This window comes from Salvelinus namaycush, chromosome 8 (genome assembly GCF_016432855.1).
Source record: "Salvelinus namaycush isolate Seneca chromosome 8, SaNama_1.0, whole genome shotgun sequence".
NCBI classification, from domain to species: Eukaryota; Metazoa; Chordata; class Actinopteri; order Salmoniformes; family Salmonidae; genus Salvelinus; species Salvelinus namaycush.
The window spans coordinates 59,645,676-59,659,980 of record NC_052314.1 but is presented as its reverse complement, the minus strand read 5'-3'; the positions used below and the strand labels follow the sequence as shown (position 1 = coordinate 59,659,980).

The following is a 14,305-nucleotide window of genomic DNA, read 5'->3' as shown; positions in this document are numbered from 1 at the left end:
ACTTTAGAGAAAGGATATTATTGGTTGGCATCTTCACTTTTGTCAGGTTTAATTTCTGAGAGTTCACCATCTGTCGACTGCTCAGGGTTTTCAAATTGATTTAATTTAAAAACTGTTTCCTAAATTCCAATGAACCACCTGCAACTAGCCATGGAAGTTTAGAAGACATGGGTTATCTTCCAAGTTGGGAATTAAGGAAGTATCTCCAAGTAAAGGTTTGTCGCAAATTCTCCTGCTATGCTTTACACCGGATACATGTCTTCTCAGCAGACCTGACTTGTTCTAAAGGTGTTATAAAAAAGGTGTATTTTATGAATAGGCTGTAGGCACAACTACATTCAGAGGGGAAATATAGTGTTACAATTCAATAACATGACAGTGTTTTGGCCATACCAGCACACCAAACAACAAGTCTGTATCATGTGAGAATGTGATCATATCCAGATGCTCAACTGAGGGACGTAGTAATAATGAAAAAAAAACACTTCCCCCAGGACACTTCAAAGAATGTTATCGCAGGTGCAGCGAAATGCAAGCCACAGTAATACAATTTTCCCCTTTTGTGGACATCCCTGTGTCTGAAGGTCACTCAGGAAGGAGAAGCTCTTGTAACATAGCTTACACTTGAAGGGCCTCTCCATGGTGTGAACAGTCTGGTGCCTCTTCACATAGTTCACCTTAGAAAAGCGCTTGCCACAAGTGGGGCAGGCGTACGGCTTGTCTCCGTCCATCCTAACGCTCGGCCTCCCACATTGTGACCCAATGACACCAGAGGGGGTAGGAGCAAGAGCCATCACCCTCAGGTGGTTTGTCTTTGAGCTCCCTCCTTTAGACATTGTTTTGGGTGTTGGTGGGATTGTGTGCTGTGTTATAGGCTAGGTACCTCTCGTGGTGAAAACCCACCCTGACCCTGTCTGTATTTGTGGGGTAACCCTGAGGTAACTGAGGAAGGCTAGACCCAGGTCTAAGCCCTTATATGAACCCAGTCACTAGGCATTAGATGAGATCCTGAAGGAGAATACAGACTTGCTGACAGACTCCCACCAGAGGGGTCTCCCACCACTCTGTCTAAAGGCTGAAGCGCAGGGTAACCTGCTCTGTTCATCATGGATTCTGTGGTGTTTGTATCATAGGAACAGGAGGGTCTATCTCTATCAGCCCCAGGTCCTGCTCCATCCCTTCACTGAGACTGAAGAGAAGGATCTGTGCTGCAGACTGGATCCCAGACTGGATCCTCTAGGTGAATCCCAAACCACCCCTTTGCCCCTTCCAACTCGCCCGGACGGCCCTCCGTTGTCACGTGTTGCTGATGAAACTCAGAGGGTGACTTTCAAAGAGTGGCGAGGGGATCAATAAACCCATCAACTTCAGGACACACCCGTGACTTGAATGATGCAATTCATTTTCCACTTTTAAACAAAACGAGCATGACATTCTAATTAACAAATTCCCTGGGCCCTGGGGAAGGAGGTGATTTGGGATTCAGCCTTGGTCTCTCTGATGACCACCAGGACTGAGGTTGTTCAGTCCACCTGTCCACTGGCTCAGTGGTTGTGTGCTGTGTAGTGGTGGTGGTGGAGTTTCTTTCCCTCCCTGTTCGGTTCCGGTTCCGACTTGGGAAGGAAAAGAGACTATTCCTAATCCGGGGCCAGAGTTTATGACCAGCCGCCTCAGAGGTCCAGTCTCTCCCACCAGTAACACCGGATATCAGCAGGTCCTCATTGACTGCAGTGTAAACACAAATTGTGCAGGAGACAGTCATTTCTGTACAGTGCTGTGAAAAAGTATTTTCCCCTTTCTAATTTTGCATATTTTTTATACTGAATGTTAGATCTTCAACCAAAACCTAATATTAGATAAAGAGAACCTGAGTGAACAAATAACAACAATTACATACTTATTTCATAAACAAAGTTCTGCAACACCCAATGCCCCTGTGTGAAAAAGTTATTGCCCCCTTACACTCAATAACTGGTTGTGCCACCTTTAGCTCCAATGACTCCAACCAAGTGCTTCCAAACATTGTAAAATGGCGCCGGAAGAAATGGCAGCAGTTTTACAGGCGCCTAACCAATTGTGCTATTATGTGTTGGGGGGGGGGGGGGGGGGGGTTCGCGTTATTTGTAACTTATTTTGTACATAATGTTTCTGCCACCGTATCTTACGGCAAAAAAGAGCTTCTGGATATCAGGACAGCGATCACTCACCTCGGATTAGACTAAGATTTTTTCTTCAACAAGCAGGATACACAGGATGTACTTCGAACACCTGACAAGGCCAACATCCCCGTCATTAGCAAGAGAAAGAGACGCAAGTACAGAGGACACAGAGTGGGGTGCCTCGTAAGGATCTGCAGACGGTGAGTGAGAAAGCTGCCGTTACTTGCCAACGTGTAATCACTGGACAATAAATTAGACGAGGTACGATCACGAATATCCTACCAACGGGACATCAGAAACTGTAACATCTTATGTTTCACGGAATCGTGGCTGAATGATGACATGGATATTCAGCTAGCGGAATATACGCTGCACCGGCAAGATAGAACAGCACACTCCGGTTAGGGCAGGGGTCTGTGCATATTTGTAAACAACAGCTGGTGCACGAAATCTAAGGAAGTCTAGATTTTGCTCGCCTGAAGTAGTTTCATCCGTACTTTTTGTGGCTGATTATTTACCCCACAGACAGACGCTGGCACTAAGACTGCACTCAGTCAGCTGTATAAGGAAATAAGCAAACAGGAAACCGCTCACCCAGAGGTGGCGCTCCTAGTGGCCGGGGAATTTAATGCAGGGAAACTTAAATCAGTTTTACCTAATTTCTATCAACATGTTAAATGCACAACCAGAGGGTAAAAAATACAATGGCAGTGAGGAGTACACCACATCAGTCACTGGCTTTATCAATAAGTGCATCGAAGGACGTCATCCCCACAGTGTCTGTACGTACATACCCCAACCAGAAGCCATGGATTACAGGCAACATTCGCACTGAGCTAAAAGGTAGAGCTGCCGCTTTCAAGGTGCGGGACACTAACCCGAACGCTTATAAGAAATCCTGCTATGCCCTCCGACAAACCATCAAACAGGCAAAGCGCCAATACAGGGCTAAGATTGAATCCTACTACACCGGCTCCAACGCTCGTCTTATGTGGTAGGGCTTGAAAACTATTACAGACTACAAAGGGACGCACAGCCGCGAGCTGCCCACGAGCCTACCAGACGAGCTAAATGACTTCGATGCTCGCTTCGAGGCAAGCAACACTGGGGCATGCATGAGAGCATCAGCTGTTCCGGACTACTGTGTGATCACGCTCTCTGTAGCTCTCCGTAGCCGATCCTCAACACTGGAGCCCCTCAGGGGTGCGTGCTCAGTCCACTCCTGTACTCCCTGTTCACCCACGACTGCGTGGCCAGGCACAACTCCAACACCATCATTAAGTTTGCAGATGACACAACAGTGGTAACCTGATCACCGACAACAAAGAGACAGCCTATAGGGAGGTCAAAGACCTGGCCAGGTGGTGCCAGAATAACAACCTATCCCTCAGCATAATCAAGACAAAGGAGATGATTGTGGACTACAGGAAAAGGAGGACTGAGCACGCCCCCATTCTAATCGACAGGGCTGCAGTGGAGCAGGTTGACAGCTTCAAGTTCCTTGGTGTCCACATCACCAACAAACTAGAATGGTCCAAACACACCAAGACAGTCGTGAAGAGGGCATGACAAAGCCTATTCCCCCTCAGGAAACTAAAAAGATTTGGCATGGGTCCTCAGATCCTCAAAAGGTTCTACAGCTGCAACATCGAGAGCATCCTGAGTGGTTTCATTACTGCCTGGTACGGCAACTGCTAGGCCTCCGACTGCAAGGCACTACAGAGGGTAGTGTGTACGGCCCAGTACATCACTGGGGCTAAGCTGCCTGTCATCCAGGACCTCTACACCAGGCGGTGTTAGAGGAAGGCCCTTTATATAAAAATATAAATAAATATATACAAATATAAATAATAAATAAATAATGGTGTGTGTACATTGCATTGGGAAAGTATTCAGACCCCTTCCTTTTTTCCACATTTTGTTAAGTTAGCCTTATTCTAAAACTGATTAAATACAATTTTTACCTCAATCTTCAAACAATACCCCATAATGACAAAGTGAACAGGTTTTTAGAAATGTTTGCCAACTTATTCAAAATAAAAACAGATACCTTATTTACATAAGTATTCAGACTCTTTGCTATGAGACTCAAAATTGAGCCCGATGCATCCTGTTTCCATTGATCACCCTTGAGATGTTTCTACAACTTGATTGAAGTCCACCTGTGGTAAATTCAATTGATTGGACATGATTTGGAAAGGCACACACGTCTATATAAAGGTCCCACATTTGACAATGCATGTCAGAGCAAAAACCAAACCATGAAGTCGAAGGAATTGTCCGTACAGCTCAGAGACAGGGTTGTATCAAGGCACAGATCTGGGGAAGGGTACCAATTTTTTTTTGCAGAAATGAAGATACCCCAAGAACACAGTGGCCTCCATAATTCTTAAATGGAAGAAGTTTGGAACCACCAAGACTCTTTCTAGAGCTGGCCGCCCGGCCAAACTGAGCAATCGGGGGAGACGGGCCTTGGTCAGGGTGGTGACCAAGAACCCTATGGTCACTCTGACAGAGCTCCAGAGTTCCTCTGTGGAGATGGGAGAACCTTCCAGAAGGACAACCATTTCTGCAGCACTCCACCAATCACGTTTTTATGGTAAAGTGGCCAGACGGAAGCCACTCCTCAGTAAAAGGCACATGAAAGCTTGGGATGTTGAGGTGACCGTATTACCGCCACACCAATCACGAGTCATGAAGGGAGGCAAATTCCACGTGACTGTTTAGTCAGGGTAAACAGGCTTCTCCAAGCTCTGATGCTGCTGATGGTCATCAGTAGCCTACCAAACTTGCTAACTGCCTGGTACTCAGCACTCTATTGTCCCTCTAATCCCTCTGACATCAATGCAAATGTAATCAATCAATCAAATGTATTTATAAAGCTCTTTTTACATCAGCAGATGTCACAAAGTGCTATACAGAAACCCAGCCTAAAACTCCAAACAGCAAGCAATGGAGATGTTAAAGCATGGTGGCTAGGAAAAACTCCATAGAAAGGCAAGGAAACTAAAAAGAAACGTAGAGAGGAACTAGGCTCTGAGGGGTGGCCAGTCCTCTTCTGGCTGTGTCGGGTGGAGATTATAAGAGTACATGGCCATTTAAGGCCAGATTGTTCTTCAAGATGTTCAAAGTTCATAGATGACCAGCAGAGTCAAATAATAATCACAGTAATTGTAGAGGGTGCAACAGGTCAGTACCTCAGGAGTAGATGTCAGTTGCCTTTTCATAGCGGAGCATTCAGAGGTCGAGACCGCAGGTGCGGTAAAGAGAAAGAGAGAGAGACAGCAAAACAGCAGGTCCGAGACAGGGTAGCACGTCCGGTGAACAGGTCAGGGTTCCCTAGCCACAGGCAGAACAGTTGAAACTGGAGCAGCAGCACGACCAGGTGGACTGCGGACAGCCAGGAGTCATCAGGCCAAGTATTCCTGAGGCATGATCCTAGGGCTCAGGTCCTTCAAGAGGAGAGGGAGAGAGAGAGAGAATTAGAGGGAGCATACTTAAATTCACACAGGACACCAGGTAAGACAGACTGACCCTAGCCCCCTGGCACATAGACTATTGCAGCATAGATACTGGAGACTGAGACAGGGGTGGGTCGGGGGACACTGTGGCCCCGTCTGGCGATACCCCTGGATAGGGCCAACCATGCAGGATATAACCCCACCCACTTTGCCAATGCACAGCCCCCACACCACTAGGGGGATATCAACAGACCACCAACTTACTACCCTGAGACAACGCGGAGTATAGCCCACGAAGATCTCCACCGCACGAGCCCGAGGGGGCGCAATCAAACACTTCATGAGAGCCCATGAGCTCATGTTGAGCAACATTTTTATAGGCTATGTAATTGCGCAAGAAAATAGAGTGATGGCCTCTACAAAAAAGAAGAGGATCCCCTCAGCTTTCTACCGGCTAGGGCTATTATATTTATTTCTCAACTTTCCTAATATTAAGCACATTGCTTAGATTTACAACAGGTGTATAGCCTACCTGGCTGGCATGAAAATTAACCACGGGAAAAGCGTCCTCCATTCGCTATTTAAGTGCATAGATGATATGTATTTTTCCCTGCTGCCCCTGTTTCGATACAGGTGCATGATAAATGTCCATTCTAAATCAAAACAAATTTCACACATATTATTTAGTATATGTAAAGACAATATTAAATCAAGAATAGGTTAATATTGTCACCCATCAGACTTGTGAATTATATATTATCACTTGTGAATGATGCCCAGCATAAGAAACAATGCCCTTTTTCGACTTTTTCAAATCATAGTCACACACCTCCTGTAGCCGAGCCTATAGGCCTATATGTTATTTTTACCCCTTTTTCTCCCCAATTTTGTGTTATCCAGTTGGTAGTTACAGTCTTGTCACATCGCTGCAACTCCAGTACGGACCCGGGAGAGGCGAAGGTCAAGAGCCGTGCGTCTTCCGAAACACAACCCAACCAAGCCGCACTGCTTCTTGACACAACGCCCACTTAACCCGGAAGCAAGCCACACCAATGTGTCGGAGGAAACACTGTACACCTGGCGACCGTGTCAGCGTGCATGCGCCCAGCCCGCCACAGAAGTTGCTAGAGCGCGATGGGCCAAGGACATCCCTGCTGGCCAAACCCTCTCCTAACCCGGACGACGCTGGGCCAATTGTGCTCCGCCCCATGGGTCTCCCGGTTACGGCCGGCTGCAACAGAGCCTGGACTCGAACCAGAACTTCTAGCCTTAGACCACTGCGCCGCTCGGGAGGCGTTAGGCTTATCACAACTAAAGTGGCCAAATTACTTATTAAAAAAATGAAGTACATTAATTCGCTTTACAATGGGTGTAGAGCCTAACTGGCATACATAAGCAGTGCGTGAGTTTCAAGTTTGGGTTAGATCATTTTCACCATAAAAATGCACCTTTATAAAACAGCGTTACATGCATTTTCTGTCACTTTTGATGATGGTGTTTTCCGCTAATGGAGCATTCGCGCGTATAGCCTACTACCATGTGCGCATTGCTGCGCTTATAATGTGAGGAAATGGCCTAATAGGTTTATCAACATTTTAAGCTAAACGTTCTGATCAGTTGCGTCAGCCACATTGTGTAAAACATTTTTGTTGATAGTGGTTGTATTATTTTGTGATCTATTGCATCCCACAACTGTCCCAGACTGTTAGGAATATTTATTTATCGCACAGAATAGAATAGGTCGACTTTTGTACTTATGGGGGATAGTAGATTGACATAGGCTAGTGCTTTTGCTGTTTGTTAGGCCTACTCATCTTTCTGTCTGACGAAAAGTAAAATGTGTACAGTTCTTCCAATATCTTCAATATGCATCTCGCAGCTGCGTCCCGGATGTGTCTGTCTTCACTTGTAAACGTGAGAAAGACCTGATCACATGATGGTGAGCCACCAGAGTGAGGTGATTCGGAGCACGCAGCACTCAGGGAGAAGGGCATAACCGCCAAAGGCCGCAAAATACATGGATTTTTTTAGGGTGCATTACGGCCACACAAAGGAGATGCCACCGTAAAATTCTAGGCATTTTCAAGTGCGTGTCAAATTGTGAATGTGTGTACAGCCTGCGCAGAAAAACAAAGCAGAGCTCATGCCTTTCAAGTGACTTTTTTCACATCATCATTAGAGTCGCATCATGCAGCCTTACAATGTATTAAAAATCAAAACATATAGCCCAACATTTGTAGAACAACTAAAGCTACATTAATAAATATAAATTAAGCATATAGGAGTACTTATTTATTTGTTAACAGCTCAACACAGAATAGCTGCATGTGCGCACTCCCTCAAATCGTTTGGAGAAAACATCCTTTCTATTTTATTCAGCTTTGTTCAATTGTATTCTTGTTACTATAAAATAATGCCATGGAATTCTAAGTAAATATTTTCTGCGAAATGCAATACCGTAGCCCACTGCCAATTGGCATAGCCAAATCAGGACCTAACATGAGGACAACTCAGAGTATGCTATTCTGTAATTCTGAAAGACTACATTTCCTTTATATCATGCTTCTTTTGACCTGTCTAAAATAAATAGATTTATTGTGAAGGGGTTGGCTTTATTACATGGATTTATTAGACTTTTTAAAATGTAGATGGTCCAAAAGGTCTGCATCAGTGGTTTGTAGGCTGAGTGTGGAAGCCAGGAGATGCTAAATGTGTTTATGTTAATTAACGGTCAATAACCGTGAGACAGACAGTTATTTGCTTGACAATTCCCGGCTGATGAAATTGCATGACCGCCACAGCCCTAATGACAGCCCGCATTGAGTTTTCCAAAAGGCACCTAAAGGACTCTCAGACTATGAGAAATAAGATTCTCTGGTCAGATGAAACCAAGATTGAACTATTTGGTTTGAATGCCAAGTGTCACGTCGGGAGGAAACCTGGCACCATGAGGCATGGTGGTGGCAGCATCATTCTGTGGGGATGTTTTTCAGCGGCAGGGACTGGGAGTCAGGATTGAGGGAAAGATGTACGGAGTGAAGTACAGAGAGACCATTGTTGAAAACCTGCTCCAGAGCGCTCAGTCCCTCCGACTGAGGCAAAGGTTCACCTTCCAACAGGACAATAACCCTAAGCACACAGCCAAGACAACGCAGGAGTGCCTTCGGGACAAGTCTCTGAATGTCCTTGAGTGGCCAAGCTAGAGCCCGGGCTTGAACTCGATCGAACATCTCTGGAGAGACCTGAAAATAGCTGTGCAGTGACGCTCCCGATCCAACCTGACAGAGCTTGAGAGGATCTGCAGAGAAGAATGGGACAAACTCTCCAAACACAGGTGTGCCAAGCTTGTAGTGTCATACCCAAGAAGACTCGAGGCTGTAATCGCTGCCAAAAGGTGCTTCAGCAAAGTACTGAGTAAAGGGTCTGAATACTTATGCAAATGAGATATTTCAGTTTAAAATATTTTTAATAAATGTGCTAAAATTTCTAAAAACCTGTTTTTGCATTGTCATTATGGGGTATTGTGTGTAGATTGATGAGGGAAAAAAATAATTGAATCCATTTTAGAATAAGGCTATAACGTAACAAAATGTGGCAAAAGTCAAGGGGTCTGAATACTTTCCGAATGCACTGTATGAATACTAATCAGGATACAGTATATTAGTGTTTTATTTTTCATAAATGTTTTACAAATGTTAGAATTCTTCTTACACTTTGACATTAAAGAGCATTTTGTGTAGATTGTTAACATAAAAAGTACAATTAAATCCACTTTAATCCCACTTTGTAACATAACAAAATGTGGAAAAAGTCAAGGGGTGTGAATTCTTTCTGAAGGCACTGTACAAGTCGAGATGAAAATCTGAAATCTATTACTCTTGTTATTCCAAATGCATTTGTGGATCTTTTCTGCTGACAACAAAAAATGTATCTTTGTATTTAATGCATGGTCTGATCTAAACGTCAGTAGCTATCGAGTGGAATAGTTACTTTCTATGTTATAGATGGGAATGGTTTTTCTGCTGGTGTATCCTGAGGTAGCTCCTGTCTGAGAACCTCTTCCCACAATGAGTGCAGGCGAACGGCCTCTCTCCCGTATGGACCTTCAAATGCCTCTTCAGATGGTGCTGGTGGGAGAACCTCTTCTCACAGTGAGGGCAGGTGTAGGGTTTCTCCCCTGTGTGGACCCTCTGATGCCTCTTAAGGGTGAACGAGTGGGAGAAACTAGCTCGGCACAGGTGACAGCCGAAAGGTTTCTCCCCCGTGTGCGTCCTCTGGTGGATCTCCAGCTGTTTGCGGAAATTGAAGGCTTTCCCACAGAACGAACATGAGAAGTGCTTCTCTTTGCCACCGGATATGATGATAGCGTCACCACTAATGTCATTTGTCAATGGGCTTGTGTAGCCATTTAGTGTTGAGGCACTGGCATTGTCTGAGGTCTGGTTTAACAGGATAGTGTGAGGAGAATGAAGGCCAGGTAGTGTCTGAGTTATCGCAGGGTCCATGTTCCAGTTGATAGATCCTATAGAAGGCAGGCTGAAGGCAGCACCTGTTAGGGGGTTAACCTGAGGCACCATCAGTCTCTCTGAATCACAACTATAGGAGCAGGACGGAGCGTCGCTAGCCGAGTCTGTGTCTGTTCTCTCCCGCTGCATACGGACACGTCCCCGTCCTTGGAGACCAAATCTACGCCTCTCCCTGGTCTCAGACAGTCTGTTGTCATAGAGACTAAGTTCAGCTGTTGATTTGTGTTCGAATGTCTGTTTCTGGTTAACAGTGTTGTTCCCAAGTCCAGAGTTGATGACGCTGTCCCATCCACTGACCTCCACTATGTCATCTCCGGTTCTGCCCTGCTCAGTGATGTTGTCCCCTGGGTCATTGACTGCACCCGTCTGGGTCTGGGAATTCAAGATGGCTGCCCAGTCCCCCCTGTTAGCCTCCAGCCAACTACCTGCAGGGAGAGGTTACAAAATAGACTTTACAAACATGGCAGAGAACTCTACATGTGGAGTATTTTTTTGGTCAATTACCTGGTCAAGTTCATACATTATTATGTGTGTTTTGTTGATTTTTGTTTTAGGATTTTCTCCTAATCCCTATCTACATGAAAGTGTTCATAACCCTTGACTTATTACACATTTTGTTCTTACAGCCTGAATTCAAAATGGATGAAAAAAAATCTAAAATCTCAACCATCCACACACAATACCGCATAATGTGAAAACATGTTTAAAAAATGTATTAGCAAATGTATTGAAAATGAAATATGGAAATATCAAATTTACATAAGTATTCACCCCCCTGAGTCAAAACTTTGTAGAAGCACCATTGGCAGCGATTGGCAGAGAGTCCTTTCTGGGTAAGTCGCTTAATAAGACTTTTCCACACCTGGATTCTGTAACAATTGTGCAACATATTTGTAAAATTCTTCAAGCTCTGTCAAATGGGTTGTTGATCATTGCTAGACAACCACTTTCAGGTCTTACCATAGATTTTAAAGTAGATTTAAGTAAAAACTAACTTGGCCACTCAGGAACATTCACTGTCTTATTGGTAAGCAACTCCAGTGTAGATTTGGCCTTGTGTTTTAGGTTATTGTCCTGCCGAAAGGAAAATTAATCTCCCAGTTTCTGGTGGAAAGCAGACTAAACCAGGTTTTCGTCTAGGGTTTTGCCTGGGCTAAGCTCCCTTCCGTTTATTTTTTTCCTGAAAAACTATACAGTCCTTAACGATTATAAGCATACCCATAACATGATGCAGCCATCACTATGCTTGAAAATATGGAGAATGGTACTCAGTAATGTGTTGTATTGGATTTGCCCCAATCATAACACTTTGTATACATGAGAAAAAGTGAATTGCTTTGCCAATTTTTTTGCAGTATTACTTTAGTGCCTTATTTCAAACAGGATGCATGTTTTGGAATATTTTATTCTGTACAGGCTTTTTACTCTGTCAATTAGGTTAGTATTGTGGAATAACTGCAATGTTGTTGATACATCCTCAGATTTCTCCTATCACAGCCATTAAACTCTGTAACTGTTTTAAATTCACCATTGGCCTCATGGTGAAAGCCCTGAGCGGTTTCTTTCCTCTCGGCAACTGAGTTAGGAAAGACATCTATACCTTTGTAGTGACTGGGTGTGTATATATATATATATATATATATATATATATATCATCCAAAGTGTAATTAATAACTTCACCATGCTCAAAGGGATATTCAATGTCAAATTTTATTTTATTTTTACCAATAGGTGCTCTTCTTTGCGAGACATTGGAAAACCTCCCTGGTTGAATCTGTGTTTGAAATTCACTTCTCGACTGAGGGCCCTTAGATAATTCTGTGTGTGGGGTACAGAGATGAGGTAGTCATAAAAAAAATTATGTTACACACTTATTGCACACAGAGTGAGTCCATGCAACTTATGTGACTTTTAAGCAAATGTTTACTCCTGAACTTATTTAGGCTTGCCATAACAAAGGGGTTGAATACTTATTGACTCAAGATATTTCAGCTTTTCATTTTTAATGAATTTGTAAAAAAAAATAATAATAACAATTCCACTATGACATTATGGGGTATTGTGTGTAGGCCAGTGACAAAAAAAACTAAATTTAATACATCTTAAATTCAGGCTGTAATACAACAAAACGTGGAAAATCTCAAGGGGTGCGAATCAGGGGAGGCTCCTCAGAGGAGGAAGGGACTTTTATGGGAAAATGATGTAATTCCTCAGGGAATTACATAAAAATAAAAATTGTTAAACATTTAAAAAGTTACAATTTTTAGATAAAACTATACTAAATATATTCATGCTACCAAATAACTGATTAAAAAAACACTTCTGCAATAAAGGTCTACAGTAGCCTTAACAGCACTCTCTGGGGTAGCACCATGGTGTAGCCGGAGGACAGCTAGTTTCCGTCTTCCTCTAGGTATATTGACTTCAATACAAAAGGCTCATGGTTCTCACCCCCTTCCATAGACTTTCACAGTAATTATGACAACGTCCGGAGGACGTCCTCCAGCTTGCAAGTTAAGCATTTCACTGTACTTGTGCATTCGACAAATGCAACTTGAAACTTTTGAAGGTAAACATAACTTGTATTGATTTCATTTTATGAATGAAGAAACAAAAATAATAGCCAGGCTTATCACTATTCCCATTAAAGATCTATTACTGTATGTAGGCTATATGTATTTCTCCCTTACCTTGCTCCCCCATCTTTAGTCCACTCAGCAGATCAATGCTCTCTGGTCCGTCTTCTATTGTCTCCTCTTTGACCAGCAGCAGATCAGGCTTCCCATCCTCCATGTCTACTGACTGTAAGAGATACAGAGTGAGAGGATGTTGGATCAAGAAATCTGATATGAGCACCCTGCTATGGAGCATCTTCTGATTGGGCAATGGGGGATTGCTATGTAACATGTAAATGTAATGCTATTACACTCTTTAATGGTTTGATAATTGTAAGAAATGGTCCCACACTTAAGACAAAATTAATCAAGACCTGGGCCCGTATCCATAAAGAGTCTCAAAATAGAATTGCTGATCGAGGATCAAGTCCCCACCTGTCTATATAATCTTATTCAGTATGATCGAAAAGGCTAAAATGATCCTAGATCCGCACTAATACTCTGAGTGGCTTTGTGGATACGGACCCTGACGTTACACCATTCAGACAGTAGTTCAGTGGGCTCACCTCAGTGAGACTGTGTGTGGTCCTGTGCTGCTCAGCTGGTTCCTCTGTGGGTTCAGGAGGAGGTGTAGTCTGGTTGTCATCCATGACCATGGTCCCCTCAGGGTTCCCCAGTCCCTCCTCACACCCCTCCTCCTTCACCAGCAGAACCTCTGGATCCTCCTCCTCCTGGAAGAGACAGGTGATACAGATTACACAGACATACACTCCCTCAGGTATGTACACACAGATAAAACACAATTTCAACATGGAGTGTTTACCCATCCCCACTACGTTTGAGTCCTATACTGTAGTTACAGAATGACTTCATTGCCGTTTAGCCCATCGTGGTGGACATAAATATGAGGTTGTGGATAAATGAGTCAGCTATGATAAGTCAGACAAACCTGACTAACCTATGTTGATGTGTACAGTAGGTGTTTGTTAGTGTGTGGGTATGTGTAGGTAGATTTAGTAAGTGTATATTGGTTATAAAGCATTGTTGTGTGTATAGAATAGGGTGATATCAAATGTGATGTATACTAAAGAGAGATTCAATGAAAGTCAGAATGAAAAGTCCCATTTTGTATTTATTAAACAAACAAGTTTTAAATCCACCATATGAAAATCACACACATCAACAACAAAAAAATCAGCATGAACTTGATAAACTGCATTAATTTTCTCATTAAAAGTGTCTTGGGAAAGAAATAAAGCAGTTGAATGGAAGTAATGAAATAGGCATGTGAACATATAGCCTACACAGTACAAACACAATATATAACAGACATTTTAGGCTTATATACTGAACAAAAATATGAACGCAGCAGTTGATAAAAGGAAATCAGTCAAATGAAATAAATTCATTAGGCCCTAATCTATGGATTTCACATGACTGGGAATACAGATATGCATCTGTTGGTCAAAGATATCTTTTAAAAAAGCAGAGTGTGGATCAGAAAACCAGTCAGTGTCTGGTGTGACCACCATTTGCCCCATGCA

At 43.3% G+C, this 14,305-nt stretch overlaps 1 protein-coding gene across 2 annotated transcripts in view; it reads right to left on the bottom strand.

Moving 5' to 3' along the window:
• LOC120052913 overlaps positions 1-14,305 on the bottom strand; it is a 112,847-nt gene that overhangs the window by 60,260 nt on the left and 38,282 nt on the right. The window contains exon 5 of one of the 2 annotated variants that reach the window (XR_005477419.1): positions 13,444-13,492. The exons of the other annotated variant lie outside the window; for it this stretch is intronic. The gene's annotated coding sequence lies outside the window, so the exon portion shown is untranslated. Of the gene's footprint in view, positions 1-13,443; positions 13,493-14,305 lie in introns of those variants that run through there. 2 annotated transcript variants of the gene reach the window in all.